We start from the raw sequence: 14309 nt of genomic DNA, 5'->3' as shown, positions 1-14309 counted from the left end.
CCACCACCTATACGAAAAATCCAGTCACGTCTGAATATAGAAAAGTTTGTGGAGAAAACCGATGCATCAGCAATATCAGGTTTTAGCCACGTCTCTGTAAAAGCTAGAATGTTATGTTCAAAAGAAAGACTATCTACATAGAGATTAGAAATTTTAGATTTCAGTCCTCTAACGTTCTGGTAACCCAGGTTAAGGGACGAAGCTAGTTTTTTGACACACCAGCAGATGCTGATGTGGCAGGAATAGTATTAGTTTTTGTTGTTGGTGAGCGAATCGGTTTCCGATTTTTCTTTTTCACAGTATATTCCTTAACTAGTATATGTTTTGGCCAAAAAATCTTCTCGACATATAGTGTCGAAGATATTGGCAGAAACACTAATTTTAAAGGACGAAATGTCCCGAGAATAAGAAAATTTAAACTTCTCCACCGCAATATTCGAGACGTTAACTTTCTTCCGAATATAGGCTATTACATCATCAGATGTGACAACAGGGTCTAGCCTAGAAACAAATATATGTTTCTTTGGTGGTATGCCAACGAGAGGCCGCGGTCCCGAAGCGTCAGCCGCAGCAGTAACGTTGGACAAGTCACCCACTGTAGCAGTCAACTTGTTTACGTTGCCCTCGATACTTTTAGAACTATCGGCAATTTCCATTGGAATGGGTAATTGCCCGGACACATCTGACACTACAATAGGCATCGTTTTTAAGAGATCATTACCAGGTGATACCGGTAATTCCTTACTAATAGCATTCACAACCGGTTTCTTAAACGAAATCAATTGCTGTACATAAGGAGTGGACGGTGCATGAGACCGGTCGGGTACGATAAGAGACGCTGGCGGATCTACAGATACAGAAACACCCCAAGGACTGGTCCTTTTACGTTTCGGAGACTCATTCAAAAGCGATAAACTTCTGAACTGAGTCTTCACCGCAGTAAACTCCGCTTGGAGTTTATTAAAACCTGCCCTTAAAGTATCAAAACTATCTCTAGTCCGCCTCATGAAAGAGCGCATCTCATTCTCGACCTCCCAGCAAGCATCACATCCATATTTTAAGCCACCGCCTTTAGCAATAGACTCCTTGATTCTGCCTGTGTAACCTGCACACTTAACGTGAACCGCATTGTCACACAAAAACCAAAGAATATAATCATGGGAGTCAACCGCATAAGTGGCAATTATGCAATTATTTTTTGAGCAGACAACCATTTTATCAAAAAGTTTAATTTAATTAAAAAAGGAAATACAAAAAATAATAATATGAATATACTGACCAGTTCTGACACAAGGGTTAATGTGGAGAGTAAGCCTTCACAACTAAAGAATAAAAGGAGATGAAAGCACAAAAACAAAAACACGTATCACAGAGTCGCGGGTAGGCAAAAGACGAGTGCGCAAATCAATCAAGAATGGAAAAGAGCAGGAGAGCGCGTCAAATTGAACACATGCAAAACGGTAAAGACACAAAAGCAAAAGAGACAAAACAACAAAACCGCTAATTCAAGTATTGTTGTAAGTTTTGATTTTATTTAAATTTAAACAGCTACAGCAAAATTCGGATGTTGAAATTATTATTAATTAAAACCGATAATGAATTTAAAAGTTATGTAAAAGTATATGTTACGAGAAAAAATAAAAGTTGATAAGCGCAAAAAACACGTCCGTCCTCTGCAACGAATGAAAGTTTTTTTTATACTTACTGATGAAATACCGGTATATCAGAAACCAACACGCTTATCGTACGAAGATCAGAAAAGAGTCGACCAACAAGTGAAAGAGTGGTTAGAAGAAGGAAACTTTCGCCACAGTTAATCTGAGTATTCTTCTTGAATTGTATAAGTACCGAAGAAAGATGGAGAAAAGAGATTATGTTGCGATTATAGAAGGGTAAATTCGAAAAATATAAGAGATAATTTTCCGACTGCTGTGATTGATGATGATATTACATAGGTTACAAGAAGAAAGAGTCTTTTGTGTAATGGCTATTTCCATGTGCCAGTTGAAGAAAACTCAAAGAAACTTACTTCGTTCGTTACTCAAAATGGGCAATTTGAATTCAATTTTGTACCGTTCTCATAAGCTGTGTATCCACACTCAAATTTGTATGACAAACAAAGCAGTTTCGTTAAACATTTCGAAGATAAAACCGGTTCTATTTTCGTCAAACGCGCACTTCAAACACAAAAATTACTGCAAACAACACTATCCACGTTCAAAATTTGCTTTAAACACAACACGTTTGTCATACAAATTTGAGTGTGGATACACAGCTATAGCGAATGAAGTAAGTAAGACGACTCGCCGACTTGTTTATACCATACACCAGGTGAAACAAATATAGTTCTTAAGAAAATCAGTTTTATGTGATTCCTGGGGGCGTAAGTGGGCGTGGCCAAATTCCAATTAACTCTATACATTTACATACTACATGGGTATACAAATTTGGTGGCTCTAGCTCTTACAGCATCCGAGATCTGCTGGTTCATACAGACGGGCGGATGGACGGACATGGCTAGATCGACTCGGCTGTTGCTCCTGATCAAGAATATATATACTTTATAGGGTCGGAGAAGCTTCCTCCTGCCTGTTACGTACATTTTGGCGACTTTAATATACCATATAAAAACTTTAAAGAGAGCGAGTTTAAGTGTTTTAAGTGTAATCAACCTGGTCATAAGGCGAATCAGTGTAGCATGCAGCAACTCAGCAACTCACTCAGAAGTTATATAATCGTTGGTAATGTGGTAGTGATATATCGACCATGAGTTAAGTGCATACAAACAAGTTTATCCAATTCCCTTGAATTCTGTTTGAGCTTGCGATATATCAATAGTTTAGCTATTTAAACCAAGGGTTAATATTTCAGAATAATTAAATTAATGAGTTTAAATTCAGGAGTTCTCCTCCAACATGCTCCTCCTATTGAAAGAACCAACTCTCAAATAAATGATTCTGAATTTTTGAATTGGCCTTTTGAAGGTTCCCTTTGCAGTCCTTAATTCGACTACTCGAATTTTGTCATCAGGTCCTGCATTTATAGACACTACTTGCTAAAGGCCAATGTACTATTGTCCCTTGGCCATATTTGGTTTTCCGTAAATCCATTTGCTGCTTTGTTGTTAGTTATGAACATAATCCAAGTGCCCACAGTGTTCAGAATTGTTGTTTCACTCGCTGCCATCTATGCAGATACCGAAGTTCCGTTTCGGGAAGGTGCGTGGAATGGTAGAGCAATGGTGCTGACGTTAATTCGGTTCCAATCAGCAAATGCCCAGGAGTGAGAGAATTGAAATCGTTGGGTTCATCTGAAGTAGGTGCTATTGGCCTTAAATTAAGGATAGCTTTCACATCCGAGAACACAATGAGTAGTTCCTCGAAACTAAGAGAAGCGTTTGAAATATTCTTCAGTACAGGAATTTCATAGGATTATATTTTTTACTGTCAGGAGATTCCATGAGGAGTAAGATACAATTTGAACATAGAAAAGATGAAGATAAGCACGATTCTGAAGGTGTTAGAGAAAAGAATGCTTGCAGACTATTATGTGCAGTACGGATAATTATTCCGTTAAGAAAGTTATCGTAATACCTGCTAGCATGGAGCAAGAGATAATATTGGTTGCTCATCGATAAGGGCTCTTTGGAGGTAAGGACTATTGATCTAGTGGAGAAAGAGTATTATATCCTAAGTTTGCCGAGGAAAGTGACAAAGTGGTGAGGTCGTGTAGAGTAGTAAGTAGTAAGACAACAGAGAACGTGAACAAGATGCAAGCGAATATGAGGTGGCTGCTGGCTGTCAAGCGGACGCGGTTTTTTGTATACCCCTGCGAGTTTTTTGTTACCCCTTCCTTAAAAATGGTCATCAAAATGGAAAAACGTTTTAAAGGTATTCTTTAAAGTCTAATGTTTGCGAAACGGCTTACATAGGAAAAAAACGATGTTATTAATCAGAGTCACTGTCGCCCGATCTTGATCAAATTAGGCACAGTCATTAACAGGTACATAAAACTGACAAGTTTAATTTGAAAGCAATCGCGTAGAAAGTAACGAAGTTATTTACAAAAGTCACTGTTTTCGACCGATCGTTCCTATGGGAGCTATATGATATAGTCACCCGATCTTGATCAAATTTGGCAGAGTCATTTATAAGCTTAATAATATAAAGTTTCACGACAATAGCTCAGAAAATACGAAGATATTGAGAAAAGTCACTGTTCGTGACTTTGCCGTTTGTATGGGAGCTACATGATATAGTGGTCGGAAATGCTTCCTTCTATGCGTTGCACACTTCTGACCAAAATTAATATACACTTTTGCAAGGGTATGAAAAGAAACCAGGTATGTATAGTACTTCAGCAAAAAAGACTGCAAGTAGATGTCCTAAAGGCCTCGAAAATACAAGAAGACAGGCAACGTTAAAAAAACGTAGTTCTACCATGTTGAAGCACGAAAGTGAAACGACTTATCTTGACTGCCAAACGAAGTCCCGCTGTTAATCCTGTTTCTCTGCCTACTTACTTTTTAAACTATGAAAACATGCTAGGCGTCTCGCATTTTGTCACGCGTGACGATCTTCATCTCTCTCTTTTCGCTTTCCAGTTCTTTACTTTTCCTTTTAATTTCTGCACGCTAAGGCGTTAGACAGAAATAGACAAGGGGGATATATAAAGAGACGCCAGTTCTTACTATAGGTTGTTATTCTTTACCTCTTTTGTTTTGGATCCTTAACTGCCCACCTGAGTATGCTTTCAAAAGCTCGCCGATGCGGTCTCGGATCTTTGTGGGGATGCACCTATCCGGAGTGTCAACGATCGGGCGATTCGGGCGGCGTGTCGACGCTACTGGGGACCGCTTGGGTGTGTGGCCACGAATCGCAGTGATGGGGCCGAGAGTCGGCCGGCTGTCGCCTTTCGAGAATAATAAGAGGCTGGATGCATTTTGCCATCAGTCTGTTTTTGCATGAAAGAGGCACCAAAGCCATTTGAACTGGCGTCAGTATGCATCTCAGTTTCGTAATTAGGATTAAAGATAGCTAGTACGGGCGGACTAGATAAAGCAGATCTTAACATAAGAAATGCGTTTTTAGCGGTTTTGTTCATTGGATAGGGACCACCTTGCTTAAGCAACTCAGTTAACGGTTTGGCTATGCGGGAGAAATTCGCAATAAATTTGCGGAAATAAGAAAATAGGCCCAAGCATCAATGTAACGCTTTGCTGTTAAGTGGTTCTGGGTATTCTTGAATTGCTTTAATATGTGTATTATTAGGTAAAATTCCCTTATCACTAACTTCATATCATAAATAATCTATGCGCTTCTGTAGGAAAATGCTTTTCTTCAGATTGAGTTCTAAATTGTACTCAATAAAACGATCTAACAGTTTTGCTGACAACTTAAAATGCTGATCCACGGTGCTGGTGGCAAGAATAATATCGTCCATATATACTACAAGTTCTCGATCTCTAATCATATCACTAAGTATGTTTGATATAAATCTCTGAAATACAGCTGGTCCGTTCTTTAGACCAAAAGGCATTCTCAGATATTCGAACTGCCCATCGGGTGTAACGAATGCGGTGTATTTTATTGAATCCTCATCCATGCCTACATGGTAAAAGCCACTTTTCAAATCTATGACGGAGAAAACGGTCTTGCCCTCCAGGTATTCTAGGCAATCTTCTATCAAAGGTAACGGAAAAATATCCCTCACAGTCTTCTTATTTAAACCTCGATAATCAACGCACATTCGTATATTGCCATCTTTTTTTCGCACTAGGACAATGGGAGACGCTTAGGGGGAATTGCTTGGTCGGATCACATTATTGGCTAACAACTCACTAACTGTTTTAATAACGATTCCTCTTTCACGATATGATAACCTTCATGGACTACTATGAAATGGTGTTGTATCCGTCAGACATATTCTCATCATATATTTGGGCGAGCCATAATTAATTGAAAATCTGTCAATGTAATACTCACTCACATTATTTTGGCACTCACTCATCGTGCCTTATCCAAATTCACTACCGACAGTAATATTTTCGGTATCTGACAGCGTTGCACAAACAGTTTGCAACTCTGTTAGCCATTCTCGAAACGGGGATGCATTCTCGCTTACATTAGGGTCATTACAATTATTATTAATGGTATTATGCTTAGGTTATTTAGTAAACAGTGATTCACAGATTTGATTCAAGGATTTGTAAACAAAAGCAATGGTACTCTTTAATGATACGGAATTATTTTCATACTCTCTTACTTTTTCAATCAATGAGAACTTAATACCTATTTTATTCAAGGCATCTCTAAGAAGTTGCGTCGGCATAATATCAGGAATAACTAAAAATTGAATTTCATAATATTTTTCGCAAAACAAAACCAAATGTCAGGAACATTTGACTGTTTCAAAAGTTAGAAAAGAGCCACCGCTCAGTCCATGAAAAGAACTTTTAACTAATTTATCGCAATTCAAATGCGGCATCAACGCTCTAGTGGTGAAGCTTATTGGGCTTCGGGAATTTAATAGGGCTAAAATATTATTAACATCAGTGCTTCCCCCTTTACAAGATATTCTTTAACTTACTAGTTGAATAAATGGTGTCCGGGTCTTCACTGGCGCTCATGGCGGCGATATAGTTAGCAATCACTTGGTTTGTCATTTGAAGCCCAAATACCTTCACAAGGGCATCCTTCAGCTCGTTCCAGGTGGATGCTTTAGCAGATCCCTCCAGCAGTCGGTTGCCTTACGACCAACATTGGGTATCACTCAGTACATACACTCTAGCCGCTTTCTCTAATTCACGAATCCATATGTGAATAGTGAATAGTGTGTACAGTAGTTTCGACATCCTTCAAGTTCAAGCGGCAATTGTATTCCGGTCTGCTTAGGTTCTCCTCAAGCTCCATAACACGTGTTTTTAACTCAGCCAGATTCTTACGTGCGGTTTACAATTCGATGCTGCTAAGTATCGAAGCCAATTCGTCAGCTTCGCTCGCCAGTGCGCTTTCACGAACATGCACGTTCACGTCTGGTTCTACAGGGTTCTCACGAGACATCGTCGGCAACTGGTTAGGACCCACTTGATCCGGTGTACTCGGCAGCTCACTGTTTCCTAAGCTGCGCTGCTCAATAGGAGGCTCCGGACCAACATCCACAAGTTGTCCGGTAGCACATTCGCAGATGGTAAATGGACGCCTCTTTGTCGCAAGGTACTTCCTTGGCCGATAGCAACTCAAACAATAAGGTTTTATTTAATTAAATGATCTCGGTGTATTTCATAAAAAACACTTTTTTTATGGCAAACCCCACACCTGATTTGTAAACTCTCTTTATTTTTAGTTATTAATCCTTTGAGATTGATATTATATGTTTGAATTTTATTTCTCCAATTTTATTTGACATGTGGTCTTATTAGTTGTATATCGAGAGAGGGTGTGCCCGTACCCCGCCTCAGTGCATTATACCCCTTATAGTGTGACCAAATTCGGTTATCGGGGAAATTCACTGAGACGAGGAGCGGGCTTATTTGAAATATTCTTAATGTTTACATTCGGCCAATCCTGACATTTGATCGACCTCGATCATACAATTTAACATACAACATACAATATACATATATAAATACTGCTTATCAAATACATATTACAAACAGAAACCCACAGTTCTATCGCAAGCATGCATCCACGGCTTGAGTCGGGCTGATTCTAAAAATACCTTTGTAGGGCAATTGAGTAAGTTGACAATCGTCAATATCAGTGACTTCGTAACGATCATTTGGAAGAAGTCGATTTATCTTATAAGGACCACGGTACTTAGGAGCGAACTTTTTGCACGACCCGGGAGTGACATTAACATTGCAAATGGCAACAAAATCATTGACTTTATAGGATAATGGTGCTTTATGCCTTAAGGCGTACTGCTTTTCATTGCGCTCCTGCGATAATTGAATTTTTTGAAGAAAATTTCTCGTCAAGATACTCGGGTAATTCGTCTACTAGGTGGCCTCGCTGATCGCAACCAAACAAGGTGTTAATAGGTCAAGATTCGTGTATTTTTCTCGGCATAACAGACATTGCAAGAAAAATGAGTTCGATGTACAATATTGAAAAGTTGGACGACGCCAACTATGACACGTGGTGCGTACTTGTGCGAAGCGTGTTGGTACATCAAGATTTGTGGTCAGTGGTTTCAGGAGAACTTGTGGAACCCAAAACTGATGAAACGTTTGAAACATGGAAACGTCAAAACGACAAAGCCATGGCGGTGCTGTTTTTGTCAATAAGTGCGCCGCAATTGAACTCCATAAAAAATTATTAAACAAAAGAATGGCTGAAGGTGACAGCGTGCAAAAACACATATTGGAATTTTCAAACATTATTGAAAATTTGTCGGTGATCGATGTAAGTTTGCCAGAAGAGTTTACCGTAATTTTGTTGCTTGCGAGTTTGCCCATGTCTTATGAGAACTTTGTCGTGGCCTTGGAAGCTCGTGATGAGTTGCCGAGTTTCAGTGCCATAAAATGCAAGCTAGTCGAAGAAAATGAACGACGAAAGACGAACAATCAAAACGATGTTATACAGGCATTCGCAAAATGCGCGATGAAAGAAGAGATTGAAAACAACGCCAATGTGAGAGGCGGGAAAAACAGCGCAAGATGGGAATATTGGAAGAATAAAGAGGGGCAACTATCATTTGCCGGCGTTGCCACTAACAATCGGATGGATATCGATGATTGGGTAATCGATAGTGGCGCCACATCACACAAAATAATGAAATTATTGAGTTGTAAGGAAATTATTCTATGACGTCACAAGGCAGAGGAACAGTGATTGTACTCAGCAAACTTGGGAACACAATAACGCTCAGAGACGTTTTATTTGTACCAGGCTTGCAATTTTATATCGGTGGGAAAAGCTGTTTCAAATGGATGCACCGTACTGTTCAATTCGGGAACTGCCAAAGTTAATGACGATAAGGGCATCAATATATTAATGGCCAAAAAGGTCTGTGGATTGTTTCTGTGTGAAACTAAAAATCAAGAGAGACTGTGTGTTTCTAAAGCCTCCGATGAGCTCGAAAAATGGCATATGCGATATGGTCATTTAAATGTGCAAAGTTTGCTTGATCTGCAGAACAAAGGAATGGTTCGAGGTTTGACATCAAGCATTACTGGAGAAAATCTAGATTGCATAGATTGCATGAAAAACAAGTGTCATGTAAAGCCGTTTGAAAAATCGCAAACTAGAGCTACGAAGTGACGTATGTGTGCCTATGAACAAGGAATCCAATGGTGGGGCCAAATATTTTATGACAATGAAATATATGAAATATAAGTCAGAGATGGCCAAAATAATTAAAGAACACGTTACCATGGTGGAGCGTCAGACAGGCCGGAAAGTGAAATCCATAAGGAGTGATAATGGAACGGAGTATGTTAATAAAGAGTTAGATGAATATCTGAAGTCCAATGGCATAAAGAGACAGCTCACAGTCCCCTACACCACAGTAAAATGGGGTAGCGGAACGCTGCAACCGAACACTCGTGGAAATGGCATGGGTAATGCTGAATAGTGCAGGTTTAAAAGAAAGCTTCTGGGCAGAGGCAATAGTTTGTGCTGCGTATCTAAGAAATAGATAGCCAACAAAATCAGTTGAAGGCAAAACGTCGTTTGAAGTGTTTACTGGACACAAGCCTGTGGTTAAGCACTTAAAAGTATTTGGATGCGTTGCAGTTGCCCTAGAAAAGGGACCAAGGAAAAGTTCCAGGAAAAGGGAAGAGAGTATATCATGGTCGGATATTCGGAAACTTCAAAAAGCGTATCGTTTATACGATAAGAAAACTGGCGATGTCAAATTAAGCAGGGATGTATATTTCATTGAGAACTGTCAGACAAGGATTAGAGAAAACTCTGAAGTTACAATGGTACTGGATGAAGTAATAGATGAACGCAACAATGTCGTGGAAGATCATGTTTTATACAGGTAATAGTAATCTGACAAATTGTGTAGGCGATGAGGCTGCAGATAATGATGTGGAGGTCTATGAGGAACCAAACAGAGGCCCAGGCAGACCAAGAATAGTCAGAACGGGTCTACGAGGACGACCAACCAAACAATATAATGTTCTGAATGTAATGTTGGCAACTAAAGTAGAAGTGCAACAAGCACTAACGGGTTAACAAGCAGAGAAATGGAAGACAGTAATGCAAGATGAATATGAAGCCTTATTGCGAAACAATACATGGGAACAAGTCAAATTACCAGCTGGTGTGAAACCCATTGGATGCAAATGCACGGGTGGTGCGCTTCGCTACAATACAGATGATCCTTGCAATGGCAGCGGAATATGCACGATGCGTTCATCAAATTGATGTATCGACGGAGATCTTGGAGATCTATATGCAGCAACCGGAGTTTTACGATGACAAATCTGGCGGTGTGCTGAAGCTAAAAAAGTCGTTGTACAAGATGTGCACCAGATAAGACGATTGACGTAATCGCCTTTTATGTTGAAGACTTGCTGCTTGGGTAACAAGGGTGAGATGTTAGCTACTAAACAGGCTATCTATTCTGAATTTCAGGTTGTCGACAAAGGAACGATTACACACTTTCTGGGTCTCGAAATCAAACGTGATGGTGACAAAGGGGCTATACGTCTCAGCCAGATTATGCATATTAGGAGCCTGATGAAGGAACTGGGCATGGAGATTTGCCACACGGTATCCACCCCGTTAGAAGCTAATTTCCAGGTTAAGTGCGACAACAAGTCGTGCAAACGCATCGATGCTACGGAGTATCAATCCGTAATGGGCTCTTTGGTGTATATTGCGCTATGCTCACGACCAGACATTTTGCACTCGGTGTGCAAATTATCACAGAGGAATAAAGATCCACATGGCGAGCATCCCGCAGCAGCGAAACACGTGCTGAGATATCTGAACCAGACGGCAGATATGGCAATAACGTACAAGACCGGCGCTGCGATCACAGGCTATGCAGATGCAGATTGGGCAGGTGACTCAACTGATAGAAAGTCCTACACTAGATACGCATTCATGTGGGGCGGCTCAGTAATCTCATGGACATCAAGGAAGCAAAAATCTGTGGCTCTAAGCAGTACCGAGGCAGAATATATGGCGCTTTCCGATGCTGCAAAAGAGGTTATTTCTATAAGAAAACTGATAAATGAGATGAAATTGTATTTTAGGCTTGATTGTATAACCTTACATGGCGATAATGTTGGTGCTTTAAATCTTGTAAAAACCCTGTTTATCATGCTAGAAGCAAACATATTGATGTAAAGTACCACCATATAAGAAACTCATTTGAAGAGAATTTGATTAAGCTAGAATACTGTCCAACAACCGAAATGATTGCTGATATTCTTACTAAGAATCTATGCAAAGTTAATCATTTAAAATGTACGGCGATGCTTGGACTAAATAGGTATTAGAACCCTGAATTGAGGGGAAGTGTTGATATGGCAATTCTGTGCTGTATAACCCGAGTAAAGCTTATGAATAATAAAATTGAGCTCATTCTCATCTAAGCAACCAAACGTTGTAGTTCTACACTTTTCACAAACCAACAAAATTATTAAACATAGATAATATTACTAAATTTTTTACAGTTTTGATTCGAAAAAATCCATTAATTAAATGCTAAAATATATGACAAATTTTTTCGCCATTTTACCATGAGCTGAACTTGGTTAGTCATGTGCCTGTCATAAGTCTTCTGGTACTAGAGACTCTTCGCAAAACTTTACTTAAGTTAAACAGCGGAAAGCGTAAGGAAATTTTTTGAAATACCACAAAAGTTTAATTGACTAATTTGATTCAGGCAGAGAACGTAACAAAAAACATTTTTCTCTGCTAGAATTAAAACATCTAGTGCTTTTGAAGGAATGGGGATCAAATAGAACCGTAATAGTTATAGAACTTACAGTGCGAGAAGAGAAATGTTTTTGCAGGTCTTCAATTTTAAAATTTTGACATGTGTCGAAAACGGATCACATTGATGCACTGAGCACAGTGTCATGCTGTGTTTTAACTGATCTATTGTCGCATGAGTAAAAAAAGACAGAACTGGTGGATGGTTGGTCAAGGCAGATTACTACTACCACAACTACAAAAGACTACTAGTACTTCTACGGATAGCTACTTTAACTACATCGGATACTCATACTACAAATTCAAGAACTACACAACAATAGCTATATAACTATCTCACACCTATACTGTAAACATACCTACGACCATTCAAATTATTCTTGGGAGTGATGGAAAAGATCTCTTACAATAAAACCTACAACTTTAGTGACTGTTTTTCTCAACCCACAATAACCACATGGTGATGTAGAATGCCGGTAGAAAGTAGCAGTTCAAAAAAAAATTTTTATGCAATTTCGTTTCACCAAATTTAACAATTATTGTTATCCAAATATGTGTAAGAGCATTTAAGGTATTTCAGCTGATAACGGGTCTCTAGCTGAGAAATCAAATGTCCTAGACTCAGGACTTCTGTTTTCTTACTTCAAAAATATTTTATTTGCATGGCCTATATAATGTCTTCTTTGGTTCAAAAGGTAAAAGAAAAAAATTAATTAAAACTTACACCTTCAATTGATTTAATTAAATTGTTTCCCAAGCTTAAAATCACAAGCTTTCCAAGACCATCCAAATTCTCAATAGTTTCAATGCGATTGTTAAACAAAGATAATATTTCCAGATTTATTAATGTATTAAGATTTTCGATTTTCTCTATAAAATTAAAGCTTAAGTTTAACTCCTTCAGTGAAGTTAGCATTCCAATATTTTCAATAACTTCAATTTTATTACAATTTAGGCAAAGTTTTGTAAGATTTGGTAAAATCCATATAAGGTCAATGCGCAGAATATCTGAAAAAATGTAAATTTTTTGTTCATTTGTTGTTAAAAATATTTTATTGCTCATAGATAAAAGGCATGTTTGCTACTATAAGTCATAAAAACCTCAAAAAATAAAATAATAAAAAGTAGTAAGAAGCTAATTATTCATATAATTACAAGGCATGCATAGATATAGTTTTGTAAATAAAACATCAGATCCCGAAACTTCAATCAGATCGGATAAATACAGTCAATAGAAATCGACAGCGCTGCAGCCAGCCTACGAGGTCGTTCCTTGGAATTCACAGAGAAGCTGAGCACACGCATACACACACAGACGCAACGCTACAAGTGTATGCGTGCGATTCGCAGCGTGCAGCATGGGGAAGAAAAAGAAATGGAAATTATATTTGGAAGCGTTTGTCTGTGCATTGATACAGAAAGAGAAAATTCTTAGTATTCTCGGTTTTCCACTCTCTGTGCCTCGTCGTTCGCACAGTCTGTACCTCGTTGTTCACACTGTGCCTCGTTGGTCTTTGTCTTGTTGCTACCTCGTTTTGCTGTTCTTCTCGTCATGTTACGCACACTTCTGGGGATGATGCCGCTGTCAGTGTGAATGTTTGTGCCTCGGATATCAGACTGCAAAAATTGATGATTGATGGATAGTCCTACCGTCTAACGATCCTCGTCGAGCTCCTAAGTTGCGGACTTTAAACTTTGTCCAGGATGAAATTTCCTTAACGAGTCCACGAGATTAATGATATATTTTATTTTGTTAGTTTATTAGCCTATCGACAAATTATTATGTACTTCACAATATTTCTCTTTATTTTCGCATTTACTCTGAATGCACTGCTCACACTTCGAGACACAACTTTACCGGCTCACTCTATTCCACACCCTGCTCTCCGACTGACTGACTACTTCCCACAATTGTATATCCTTTTTATCAATATTACTTCGATACCGATTCTCGCTTAAAGCCACCTCCACCACATTTGGCCCCAATGATGGGCATCATTATACCCTTGCAAAAAGGGTATATTAATTTTGGTCAGAAGTGTGCAACGCATAGAAGCATCTCCGACCATACAATGTCCATGTCCGTCCGTCCGTCCGTCCGTCTGGATCAATGCAAACTCCTAGAACGTAAGAGCTACAGAGCTGAAATTTTGCACATTGGCTTGTATATACTGTAGGGGCTGTATATCTCGGATTCAGCTGGATCGGACCACTATATCATATAGCTCCCATACAAACCCCAAAGTCACGTACAGTGACTTTTCTCAATAATTTCGTTATTTTCTATGTTATTATCGTGAAACTGAAATATTAAAGAATTTATTACGCCTATAAACGACTGTGCCAAATTTGATCAAGATCGGATGACTATATCGTATAGCTCCCATAGGAACGATCGGTCGAAAACAGTGA

Source organism: Drosophila tropicalis, unplaced genomic scaffold, assembly GCF_018151085.1.
Source record: "Drosophila tropicalis isolate 14030-0801.00 unplaced genomic scaffold, ASM1815108v1 contig_483, whole genome shotgun sequence".
NCBI classification, from domain to species: domain Eukaryota; kingdom Metazoa; phylum Arthropoda; class Insecta; order Diptera; family Drosophilidae; genus Drosophila; species Drosophila tropicalis.
This window is presented reverse-complemented; position numbering follows the sequence as displayed.